Source organism: Protomyctophum bolini, assembly GCF_963924005.1.
Source record: "Protomyctophum bolini genome assembly, chromosome: 8".
Classification (NCBI taxonomy): domain Eukaryota; kingdom Metazoa; phylum Chordata; class Actinopteri; order Myctophiformes; family Myctophidae; genus Protomyctophum; species Protomyctophum bolini.
In genome coordinates this window covers 25,585,475-25,599,203 of record NC_137869.1, presented here as the reverse complement: position 1 = coordinate 25,599,203, position 13,729 = coordinate 25,585,475, and positions in this window count along the sequence as shown.

Below are 13,729 nucleotides of genomic sequence, written 5' to 3'. Positions count from 1 at the left end.
GTGTGGACCTGCAGGAAAATGGTCCTTACAATGTCTATGTCTAGTATATGGGGATATTTGGCCCCTCTAGCAAGCAAAGTAGTAAGTAACGCACACTAGTACAAAGCCAAGATGGAATCATGTAGAGAGTGAGAGAGAGGGCTGGGATGGATAAACAGTCATGGGGGAAGGAGATGGAGTTTAAGAGGATAGGGATGGATGGAGGAGTGTGTGTGTGTGTGTGTGTGTGTGTGTGTGTGTGTGTGTGTGTGTGGGGGGGGTGTTCCCCATTAGGTGTTCTCCCATTGGGGTTGTAGTTGTGGGGGAGGGGTGTAGTGGGGGCGGGGCGGCAGAGATACTCATAGGGGAGACTGAATCAGGACAGGAGAGAGAACACCTGCGTTAATGTGATCAAGTAAAAAGTGGGAGGGGGAGTGGCTGCACGAGGAGGACCATCCATCCACACTGATCATCACCATGGAGACGGCAGCGGGCGAGCGACAGGAGGAGGGGAGGAGAGGAACGAGAGGTGGGGGAGGAGAAGAGAGGGAGGAGAGGGAGGAGAAGGAGGGGAGGAGAGGAACGAGAGGTGGGGGAGGAGAAGAGAGGGAGGAGAGGGAGGAGAAGGAGGGGAGGAGAGGAACGAGAGGTGGGGGAGGAGAAGAGAGGGAGGAGAAGGAGGAGAAGGAGGGGAGGAGAGGAACGAGAGGTGGGGGAGGAGAAGAGAGGGAGGAGAGGGAGGAGAAGGAGGGGAGGAGAGGAACGAGAGGTGGGGGAGGAGAAGAGAGGGAGGAGAGGGAGGAGAAGGAGGGGAGGAGAGGAACGAGAGGTGGGGGAGGAGAAGAGAGGGAGGAGAAGGAGGGGAGGAGATGCAGGGGAGGAGAAGGAGGGGGAGTAGAAGGAGTTCAGTGGAATCCGCCGCATGGCAGCAGTCCCACCGGAGGGGTTCATAGGGCAGCTATTTTGCATCCCCCCCGACCCCCCTGCCTTCCATCCTCCTCCTACATCCTGGCACCCCCCCCCCCTCCCCTCCTCACCACCACTCCACTGCTCTGTTACACCTGGGTCTGTACCACAACCACTGTTGCCATGTCCGCTTTTTAAGCGACTTTGGGCATGTCTTTCATGTAAAAATCCTTTTTTGTGTTGCTTTTGCTTTTTTGGTCTTACTACTATAATGTTGTGGTTCTGTAACATTTTCATGAACCTCCCCTGTGTGTGTGTGTGTGTGTGTGTGTGTGTGTGTGTGTGTGTGTGTGTGTGCGTGCGTGCGTGCGTGCGTGCGTGCGTGCGTGCGTGCGTGCGTGCGTGCGTGCGTGCGTGCGTGCGTGCGTGCGTGCGCGCGCGCGCGTGCGTGCGTGCGTGCGCTCATGTGGCCTAGTTCTTTTGGGCTTGTTTTCGTATAGACCTGTCTCTCTCTCCCTCCCTCAATTTCTCACTCTTGCTCTTTCTCGTGAACTCTCATTTTTGCTTCCTTCTCTCTCTCTCTCTCTCTCTCTCTCTCTCTCTCTCTCTCTCTCTCTCTCTCTCTCTCTCTCTCCCTCTCTTCTTTGTCTTTTGTTCTCTCATTCTTTCTATTGCATGTGTCTGTGTGAACTTTGTCTGTCGGGTGGATTTCAGTTCGGAGCTGAGAGAATCTGTGCAGCTATGAGTAATTATCCTGTCAAACCTTCTGTCCCTCATACCCCCCTCATACACCCCTCCCTCCCTCTCTCTCATGCTACCTCAACCACCTCTGGCCTGATGTGGCCTCAATTCCTTACAGAATAGAACTAAAGTGGTCATTATTCATAGCCTGGGCCATGCGTGTGCATGGCTATTATTGTGCTATGTGTACGATACCTCACTGTGCACACCAACACACACACTCTGGGACACCATTAGCATGGTGATTAGCGTGGCTATGTCATGCATTGACCACAACACGCTTGCAGGCGCGTGGCTCTCGCAAGATGTTATCACGCATGCACGGCGTCCCACTGAATGAAGACACACCTTCCATCTCATAGTCTATAGCAGGGGGTTTACACACCTTCCATCTCATAGTCTATAGCAGGGGGTTTACACACCTTCCATCTCATATATATAGCAGGGGGTTTACACACCGTCCATCTCATAGTCTATAGCAGGGTGTCTACAGTACACACCTTCCATCTCATAGTCTATAGCAGGGTGTTTACACACCTTCCATCTCATATATATAGCAGGGGGTTTACACACCGTCCATCTCATAGTCTATAGCAGGGTGTTTACACACCTTCCATCTCATAGTCTATAGCAGGGGGTTTACACACCTTCCATCTCATAGTCTATAGCAGGGGGTTTACACACCTTCCATCTCATAGTCTATAGCAGGGGGTTTACACACCTTCCATCTCATAGTCTATAGCAGGGGGTCTACACACCTTCCATCTCATATCTATAGCAGGGGGTTTACACACCTTCCATCTCATAGTCTATAGCAGGGGGTTTACTCACCTTCCATCTCATAGTCTATAGCAGGGGGTTTACTCACCTTCCATCTCATAGTCTATAGCAGGGGGTCTACACACCTTCCATCTCATAGTCTATAGCAGGGGGTCTACACACCTTCCATCTCATAGTCTATAGCAGGGGGTCTACACACCTTCCATCTCATAGTCTATAGCAGGGGGTTTACACACCTTCCATCTCATAGTCTATAGCAGGGGGTCTACACACCTTCCATCTCATAGTCTATAGCAGGGGGTCTACACACCTTCCATCTCATAGTCTATAGCAGGGGGTCTACACACCTTCCATCTCATAGTCTATAGCAGGGGGTCTACACACCTTCCATCTCATAGTCTATAGCAGGGGGTCTACACACCTTTCATCTCATAGTCTATAGCAGGGGGTTTACACACCTTCCATCTCATAGTCTATAGCAGGGGGTCTTCAACGTTTTTCAGGCCAAGGACCTGCTATACTGTATGTAAAAGGTTCTAAAGGATGAAGTGATTGAAGTATTTATAAACAGTATGCATAAAATGGGTACATTTCACATGAAAGCACAACTCAATACAAAAACTGTTACTGTGGACGACACACTGGTAAAGCATTACACTTGTTTACGACTGGGTGCACCATTTTCAATTTATCAGGACATTTAGAGACGTGCAAATAAACACTTCTATATACCAGTAAGAGTCACGCCTGAGGGCGATAAGCGACCTCGCATGCACTGGCCATATGGAGCGTGTCTACAGGGTTTGATGAGGTCAGATTAACATATGGCATGTCAAAACAGGTTGGCTCCATATATGGCGATCTAAGCGTGGCAGCGGGGGCAGTTTCTTTTGAGTGTACAGGGTTTGATGAGTGCCGGGTAGGGCCAGGCCTTCATTTCCGCAGGTCGCATGTACTATGACATCAGGGATCTCCATCCCTGATGATGTCAGGAGACCTGGGCACCATTATGGGGGCTTTCCCCATGTATGGGGATTTTGAGTGATACACTGACGGGAAATGCACGAATGGGAAAAAAAACATATACAGTAAGGGGAAAAGGGGGACGGGCCAGTTTTGAATATCCGTCCCTATAGGTTACTTGAGGGGGTTCCAAATGGAACTGTCTTGCCTCTTGACGAGGGCGGTCGCAACCCCCACCCTCCCTGACACCTGTTGTTGTGTCTTCAGACTATGGGCCGTGTTCGTTTCCACTGAACCCGCCATGATAACGCAGTACTTTGAGGCAACGTGACATGACCTTGGGGAGATATGCCAGGAACACACTTACACAAACACATGGGAAATTAACTTTCCACCAAACTGTTCTCATGGACACCCCCCCCCCCGGCAGCTAGGTATCTTTTTTTCCTCCCCCCGCGCAGCTCATCCCTTCGATGGCTTGCGTAGGAAGAGAGCTTTTTTTTGTGCCTGGCCCAAGCCCCAGCCACCCCCACCCCAGAAACGTGCCTGCACAGCCGAGTATTATCATCTTACTTGTGATGACTTCTTACCCCCCCCTCCTATGATGCAAGAAAGATGTATTTGGCGCTGCACTGTGGCGACATGGACTAGGGCTGCGCTTGCATGCGGGCCCTTTGTCTAAGACAAGTTTCTTCCTCGGGAGACTAATAAAGTATATCTCTATCTCTATATCTCTATCTATATCCTTCACTCATCTCCTTCTCTCTCTCCGGTCACCATGCATGTCTTTATCTCAGTATTGGTTTGACCTTTTGCACTCACAGTACCTCCCTGAGGGCCCGGGGGTACATTCACTTAAATGGATATATTTACTTATTCAACCGGTCCCCACACACACACTATGATATAACATAATAATAGTGTTATTTCAAGAGCATGGTCAGTGACCCCTCTAAAAAGGGCTACTGTTTTAGTGTAAATAAGCTTAATAATTCACACACGCGCATGCGCACATGCACGCACACATGCACACCCACCCACACACACACACACACACGCACACACACACACACACACACACACACACACACACACACACACACACACACACACACACACACACACTAAATAATTTACTTCAGCTGTGAGAGACGTCTCCCCCCTGCATGAATAAGTAAGCAGTATATCGTCGCTGTCAGGTTGAAACCTCTTATCTCCATGTGTGTTTTTCCATAAATTAACGTCCTACTTGATCATACTATAGTGTTACCTAAAAACAAGCTTGTACTGTAGATCTGCTGCTACTGTTGATGCTTTTGAATTTGATTCCTGAAAAGTTGTAGTTTAGGAGATTTCCACCTGAAGGAGACGATATCTTACTGTGTATTCTTTTTACATCATACACGATCAATCTTGTATGATGAAGTGTGTTATAATTAACAATAAATAAACCATAAAAAGTTTAAATATGGAGACATGAGGGTTTCCGGTCGACGTCAACGATATTATAACTGCTCTCTCTCTCTCTCTCTCTCTCTCTCTCTCTCTCTCTCCCTCCTTGTGGCTGTGCGCTCGGACCCTATGTTCAAATCAGATCATAGTAATAATAGTGCAGCGCTTTGCTTATACTCGTATAGTTTAACTAAATGCACTCGGCACGGCAAACAAAATAAAACATGAACGCATCCTTTTCTGTTTTCATTACGACCACCCATACCTCTTCCTCTAATTGTTACTATACTAACTGTCTCTCCACGCCTGCAACATGTACTCTGGCCTCTCTCTCTCTCTCTCTCTCTCTCTCTCTCTCTCTCTCTCTCTCTCTCTCTCTCTCTCTCTCTCTCCGGTCTCTCCTACCCTTCATGTCCACTCTTTGCTGGCAGAGGCCTTGGTCATGAGGGCATCCTAGCTAACACTGTCACAGACTAGACCAAGGGAGGGTTCATCTGAGAAATATCCACTGCCAAATTAATTTGTACTTTTTCCTCTTACAAACAAACAGAAACACAAATTCTCTCTCTCTCTCTCTCCCGCATCACCTCGTTGGTAAGGACTCTTGGGAGTGAAACTTACACACTTAAATTATGAATTAACCACTTAGTTCAAATATTTAAGCGCATCACGCTGGGACACGTATAACACCTTAATTTAGTGTAGTTCTTAGCCGGCGAAAACTAGGCTGAAATGAAGGCCGGCCCTACCTGGGTCCTAACTGGTGTAATGTAATCATGGGCGCTACACTCCCTCTGCCAACCTGGGGAGAGCAATGGACTGACCTCAAGCTTCCTTCTATGCATGAGAAGTCCAAGTCGCTTCTTTTCACCTGACAGAGGGGAGATTCCCCGGTTGGACGTGGCATGGGAGGAACACGTTATTCCAAACAATTCCTTTCCCTTCCATATTCCCCTCCATACTTTTTTAAATATTTGAATTCATATTTACTCCACCACTGCTGAACCCTGAAACCGGTCACAAGGACGTCCCACATTAATATACATTCATATTATCCGGTTTTATTTTGCAGGATAATAGATAAAGGTTGACATTCATTGGGTTCACATGATGATTGCCATGATGGTTCTATAAATAAACAAAGAAAAGAGACGAATTATAATATCTTTCTATATAAACATTGAATTATAAAGTATGGCCTTTAAATCATTTCCAATCAATACATTTCCTATTGCATATTCAAATAATAATTAGCCACATATCTATTATAAGTTTATAATATAAATAAGAATATTAGTTCAAATCAAATGCATCAATCTTAAATATAACCCACATCATGGAGGTGACTTATAGGGAATTCACACTGAGACGGACTGAATCCGTTTCATTGGAACCGTTTCCGAATATGGTTGCCTGGTCCCCGATGGCCATGATTCACATTGTCCGAGATAGATTATAGATAGTTTATTTGTCATTTTTACAACTGTGAACAGCAGAAAAACTAGTGCTAGTGCACGAGCCGCAGCAACATGAGTCGCGCCGCCGGGGTGGGGGGGGGGGGGGGGGTAAGAAGTAATCACATCACATTTCAAGTAAGATGATAATACTCGGCTGTGCAGGCACGTTTCTGGGGTGGGGGTGGCGGGGGCTTGGGCCAGGCACAAAAAAGCTCTCTTCCTACGCAAGCCATCGAAGGGGGGGGGGGGGGGGGGGTGGGGGGGGTAGAAGGCGGTTGTGTGTAAAAAAGCGACTTCAATACACTTCAACGGACCAGAGACCTGCCCCCCATGCTGTCCTGGGGACGGTTGGGCGATCCGCTCCCGGGAGCGGTACGCATCATTCACACTACCACAACATCTGCCAAGTGGTCCCGAGTGCGGACCCGGGACCATAGTGTGAATTCCCTATTACATTGAAACTAGTTCAAAGGCGCAATCATCGGCATCATGCACACAGCTGTGTGGTTGGGGATAAAGGGACAAGTGAGCATCCAGGCCTGCTTTATTGAGAGGAAGTGAGGGGGAGGAAGTGAGGGAGGCAGTGAGGGAGGCAGTGAGGCACTGCCACAAGTATACTTCCTGAACCACTGTGGAGTCTCCTTGTGGAAGTTGATATTACAGTTTGTGACACATACAGTATATACATACAACATACAGTAGCTCAAGGTACCGACGAGCTGGCCAGATGTACAGTATATGGAGAACCGGGATCTGAGGACGACCCGGAGAGACGCATGTCCTCATGTGTACCGCACACATGTAGGACCACAGTACACAGTATATCAATATATGTGTGTGTGTGTGTGTGTGTGTGTGTGTGTGTGTGTGTGTGTGTGTGTGTGTGTGTGTGTGTGTGTGTGTGTGTGTGTGTGTGGAGTGTGGAGTGTGCATTCGTACACACGAGAGGGGAGGGAGAGTGATGTATAGTGTATAGGGATGGAGGGGAAATAATATCGTTGCTGTTGGGGCAGAAACCTCTCATCTCCATATTGTATAACTGTTTGTGTTTTTTCGTAAATTAACGCCCCGCTTGATCAGTGTCACATGAAAGGATCGAAAGTAGCTACTGTAAGATCAGCTATTTTCCGGTTTTCCGAATTTGAATTGAATTTGTAAAAGTAACAGTTTTGGACATACAAGGTTTCTACCTGACAGAGACGATATACTACGTCAGTATACAAGAAGAGAGGGAGGCGAAGCAGCATAAAATGTATGAGCTGGCGGGTGTCTCTGGGTATCAGAGGGAGTATTTGGTGGCTGGGAGCCAGCAGCACCGTGGTGGAGTGAGATGAGGTCTCTGGGTATCAGAGGGAGTATTTGGTGGCTGGGAGCCAGCAGCACCGTGGTGGAGTGAGATGAGGGGAGGCGTAGTCTGCAAAGCCAATAAATTACGGGCCTTCAAGCCCCACTTTACATTAATGGAATGTGCAGCGCTCGCCGCTCTGCTCTCTCTCTCTCTCTCTCTCTCTCTCTCTCTCTCTCTCTCTCTCTCGCTCCCCTCGGCTGCAGAGATTAACTCATTTTAGGCGGGAACCCCTTTTGGTGTTTTAAACATTATGTTGTAATTTAGCTATTGAAAAATAGCAGATCTACAAGCTCATAGCGCGCCACTAAGTGGCGCGCTACGAGCTTGTAGATCTGCTATTTCTTTTTTTATCTTGAAAATGTGGCACAAATCTTTTAATATATTTCAGAGCGAACATTTTTAAATAAAATATTGGCTTCTGGGAGGTCCCTGGAACTACATATTTTGAGATGGGGGTCCGTGGCCCAATAGAGATAATTCTGGGGTTCCTTGACATGAAAAAGTAAAAAGTTTGAGCAGGATTCAGAAGACATTTTTTTAATCGACTTCAGTCCAAAACGGGTTAAAGAGCAAGGAAATGTCTGCAGACAGGTTCTCTCTCTCTCTCCACCGGGCCTAGAGAGGGAGAATGGACTTGGTCTTCTCTCACTGTGATGCGGACCCTCGAAAAAGAAAAGGAAATCACATCTCAGTGAGTCAGTCCCCTAGACCTGGTGTCTCTCAACTGTTTCTGGGTCCGCACTTACAAATCTGGAAAGTGTTCGTGGCCTTCCATTTGACCACCTACAGTATAACTTGTACAGTAGATTGGCAATTTTCAAGATATTTTTAATATTTGAAATGGGACATTCTACAATGTAGAATGTCCCATTTCAAATATAAGAAATTGTCTGAGATTCATGTAGAATCTACATGAATCTCGGACTTTCACTTACAATGTAACAGAGTAGTTTACATTGCAGTATTGATACTTTTACTTAGGCCTAAGTAAAACAATTGTGTACTTTTTCCATCACTGGCAATAAACCAGACCAGACCAGTCTACTGGTGCAGGTGATGGACCCAAGAGCCTGGGACGAGCTATAGCAAGTAGGTTAGAGTTGTCACAGTTTTTTTATTTTCACTTTTAGTGTAGATTCACGAGCCATTAGTCTCTCGACACTTGGCGCACACAATGTCCAAATGCTTCTGCCTAACAGTCTAGGACCAGGAGGCAGGCAGGCTTGATGTGAAGCCAACAAGGAAGTCATTCAAACACTGCAGTTCTCAGTAATGGCCTAGGAAGTGTCACTGTTTCCGCACCTGATGGTTTGCAGACGAATTAACATTCATTCAATTGAATGTGTATTTGTCTGCAGACTTTGCACTTGGTTTCATTACCATACTAAATATTTCCATAAATACTTGTACTGTTTCAATTGATAGTTTCACTCTTCTTTCAATTACCATGATGTTCATTTTCAGTAAATTATGGTCCCATTCATTATAAAATGGAAGGTGGTATATGCTTTTCTACTCCCTTCCAGCCTATTGACGATATGCACATCACTGCCATCTTGCCAGCAAGGTGCTAACTAGGTGCAACTTCTCATAGACAGCCCATTCATCCAAACAGAAATGTCCTATCTAATTGTATTAAACAACTCACCTGTATTGCAGCTGTACGGGCAGCTTGAATTATCCTCTTTCTATCTGCAATGTGTTTGTTTAATACAAATCCACTGTAGACATGCTATGAGCTACTATGCTACTTCCTGTCAAGACATTCCTTGCAGGTGATTTTTGAGTCCAAGGAACAGCAATGTCCGTGTTCACCTATGTGGTTCACCTATGTAATGTGTTCACCTACAGTATGTATTCACCTATGTGGCACCAGCATATGACTATGAGTACCAGTAGGGGCGCTGTTGTGCCAGAAACAGAGAGAGAGAGATAGTATTAGTGCTGCACTGTTGCTTGTTAATGAGAGAGAGAGAGAGAGAGAGAGAGAGAGGAGAGATGGGGGGGGGGGGGGGGGGGGGGAGAGGGGAGTTGCACACTCAGTTCACACGGGTGTGATTTTTTGAGTGGTGCAACATCTCCAAGGAACAGCAAAGTCTGTGACGTTCACCTATGTATGTGACGTTCACGTATGTGTGAGCACCAGTGGTATGAGTACCAGTAGGGGCGCTGTTGGCTGCTGTGCCAGAAACAGAGAGAGAGAGAGGACTGTTGCCTGCCAATGAGAGAGAGAGAGGGGGGGGGGGGGGGGGGTTGCACCACTCCAGTTAACACGGGAGTGATTTTTTTTAAAGTGCTGGAGTTTGGAAGTGCTCGTAGACTATCACTCAGCAGCCCATGCGTACCACCTGTTTTGAATTAGCACATTATTGCAGGAGGCAGCAGAAGGTTGCTTTACTGATAACGAGTGCTTCCAAACTAGCTGACACTTAGGAAAATAATCATATGCAAGGAATTTCTTGACAGGAAATAGCTCACAACATGTCTACGGTGGATTTTTATGAAACAAACACTTAATTCAACCTTTCGTACAGCTGCAATGTTGGTGAGTTTAACGTTGTTTAATACAATCAGATAGGACTTTTCTGTTTGGATGAATGGATGAACAGCAATGCTATCTTCACAGACTACACTACAGTCAGTACTGCAGGTTGGTTTTGTGGTACAATCCCAACCCAATCCCTGGGGGGTGGGGCTCTTTATGTGGATATATAGCATGAAGCGCAGGTTCCCGTCGACGTGGGACCCGCTGAGATACATTGCGGGCTGATGCTGCAAAAAAGATCTCCCACAGATTATGTTGGATAAAGTGTGGCGTGTGTCAGGCGAGGCTCGCAGCGCACCCTCCCCTTAACCTATTTAGGACTGAGTCCATGGATTCTACAAATGTCATCTAAATCCTTGCAGTTTTCTGAAAAAATCAGTGGTTCTTAAACTATGTCATGTCAAGGACTCCAAAAATTATATGTATTTGGCCGCCGACAAATATTTTGTTCCAGGGACTCCTCAGAAGCAAAGTTATGAGTTCAAAATGTTTGCTGTGAAAGAATATACATTGAAAGATTTACACCACATTTTCAAGACTTATATATAGCAGATCTAAAAGCTCGTATAGCGTGGCACTCGTTACCGCACTATGAGCTTGTAGATCTGCTCATTCTCAACAGCTAAAGTATAAAATAATGATAAAAGTGACACAGCTGCGTTCCAGTCCTACATGGGTTAAACCCCTGCTCCTTTTTTCCAGGCACTAAACCCATTAGCCCACCATCCATCTCTCCAATTGAACTGGGCCACTGTGCCTAGTATCATTCCACGCCTGGGCTCTCCTGGCATCTGTTTTTAGTTTGCTACGCTCGTTTGACGGAATCAGATACATCTGGGAAGATTCAATTAAAAAACGCTGTTTGCCTTTTTTGCATAAGTGCTCCTCGTAGCTCACATTGCACGGTGTCTCCTGCCAGTCTTTTGGAAAGTGATTACACGCAATTATTTCAATTAGGTGCCAAGAAGGAGCGTTGTCATCATCAGACCGTAAAGCAGGTTGTGGTGGAATGGGGGGGTTCATTCTTTCTTTGTTTCTTTGTTTATTTGTTACTTTCTTTCTTTCTTTCTTTCTTTCTTTCTTTCTAAACACTATCTTCACAGGTGTCTCTCTCTCTCTCTTTCTCCCTCTCTCTCTCTCTCTCTCTCTCTCTCTCTCTCTCTCTCTCTCTCTCACTGTACCATATCGCTTTCATATACAATCACACACTCACTTTCCTTTTTTATCCGTGTCACACTTCCAGGGACACAGAAAAGTGTGCGTCCCCTGCAAGCTGTTCTCCTCCCAGCTAATGACAGCAATCCATTTTTGGATCTATTTTTCAGACATTGCTGATGATGCTGAGGGATGTTTAGTGTAAGAGTGTCTGCTGGAGAGATGCATTAAACATGTATACTGTATACTAGGGGTGTAACGATATAGTAACTATCAAAATGTAAACAGCAAATATTGTATCGTATCATTTGACTTTGTATCGTATCGTTTCACAATGTAAATAATCGGTATCGAATCGTTTTGCAATGTAAATAATACAATGGTATCAATACTAAGTAGTTGTACCTCCCCCTGGCCAGCCGGGGGGAGGGGAAAGGAACTGGTCGGAATAACGTGTTCCTTCCACGTGCTTCCGGGGAAACCCCCCCTGTCAGGTGAAAAGAAGCATAGACTCCACCCCCCAGGTTGTCAGAGACTCCTCATGCAGACTCCTCATGCATAGACTCCACCCCCCAGGTTGTCAGAGACTCCTCATGCAGACTCCTCATGCATAGACTCCACCCCCCAGGTTGTCAGAGACTCCTCATGCATAGACTCCACCCCCCAGGTTGTCAGAGACTCCTCATGCATAGACTCCACCCCCCAGGTTGTCAGAGAATCCTCATGCATAGACTCCACCCCCCAGGTTGTCAGAGAATCCTCATGCATAGACTCCACCCCCCAGGTTGTCAGAGGAAGTGTAGCACCCTGCAGGATTACATTAGATAATTGTCACTGTGAAAAAATGGGTTGCAAACTCGTGGGATAAAAATAATTAAAAAATACAACTAAGTAGGCTATTTGTGCATTGTATTTAGCAATGGTAAGAAGAAAAAAATGAAATACTTTTACATTCCATATAGCTACATTATCAATAAATGTGTGTATTCTCTCTGTGTTTATGTCAAGGCGTGGGTTTGTCCCTATACTGTATGTTCAAATACAATGACCATCTACTGTATTTGCCAGAGAATCACTGTTTACTTATTCATGATCCATGATCATAAATCTTTCCCTTAAGGCCCAAACCACACCAATGCAACTCCTTGCAACTGCCATTGGGAATAATGATTGCAAAGAGTTGCATGTTGCAAGGAGTCCCATTGCAATCAGAACTGCAGACTCACTCCCATTATATACTGTAGATATTCCACTATTAGGTTCCTAAGCTTATACATGTGATTCATGATGACTATTTTAATGTATTTTATGTATGTTTTTTGTTCTTACTTACTGTACATCGCTCTGGATTAAGAGTGTCTGCTAAATGCTCACACATATTTCATGTATTTGCTAAATAGTTACTGTAGCGATTTCAAATCAGTGAATTGTATCGTGTTGCTGTTAAAATGTATCGTTAGATACGTGCACGCACATATGCATGCACATATGCATGCACATATGCATGCACACCTGCTCACACACATACAGAGACACATTATTGACGTCTTTTTATTAGGGTGACTTTTAGATTGAACTGATTTAGCATTTTGTAATGGTGAAGATTTTATAGCACTATAATGGGACAGAATTAAATGGATCAGAGAGAGAGAGAGAGAGAGAGAGAGAGAGGGAGAGAGGGAGAGGGAGAGGGGGGAGAGAGAGAGGGAGGGAGAGAACCAAGTCTAATGAAAAGGAGTCATATGCATTGTTCTGAATTTGAATGTGAACTGTCACTTGAAGGGATACTTCACCCATTTTCAGCCATAATTAGGTCCTCACTAATGCTCACTAATGCACCATTTCTGTCTACTCACTCTGTGTCTCAGAGGTGGGCTGTGTACAGATCAGGAGCCTGTCTCTACCTATTACTTTCTTAGCTTACGCATGTTTCATGATGAATGTTGTTATGTGATGTATTCCCATGCTTTTGTTCTTGCTTAATGTAAGTCGCTCTGGATTAAGAGCGTCTGCTAAATGCCTAAATTGTAAATTGTAAATTGTATTCCTGGTAAGTTAAAGCACACTGAAATAGAAGCTATTGTTCTTGCATCAATAGAAAATGCTTGAAATTGTAATTACCGCTGATCATTGGTAACTAAATCTTTTAACCATCCACAGTCCAACTCTGACATTGTCTCTGTCGGATATACTTTTGATGCTTTTGTGTGACACTGCTGTATATGTATGATCAAGTAGGTCGTTGATTTACAGAATAAACACAAAACGTTTAAATATGGAGATGACAGCAACGATATAGTGTTTATAGACAGAAATGGCACCTCCCATAGTGAGCGTTAGTGAACATATAGCAAGCATAGAATAAGCTGTTTGGCATTGACAGCGAATATGTAAATGTTCACA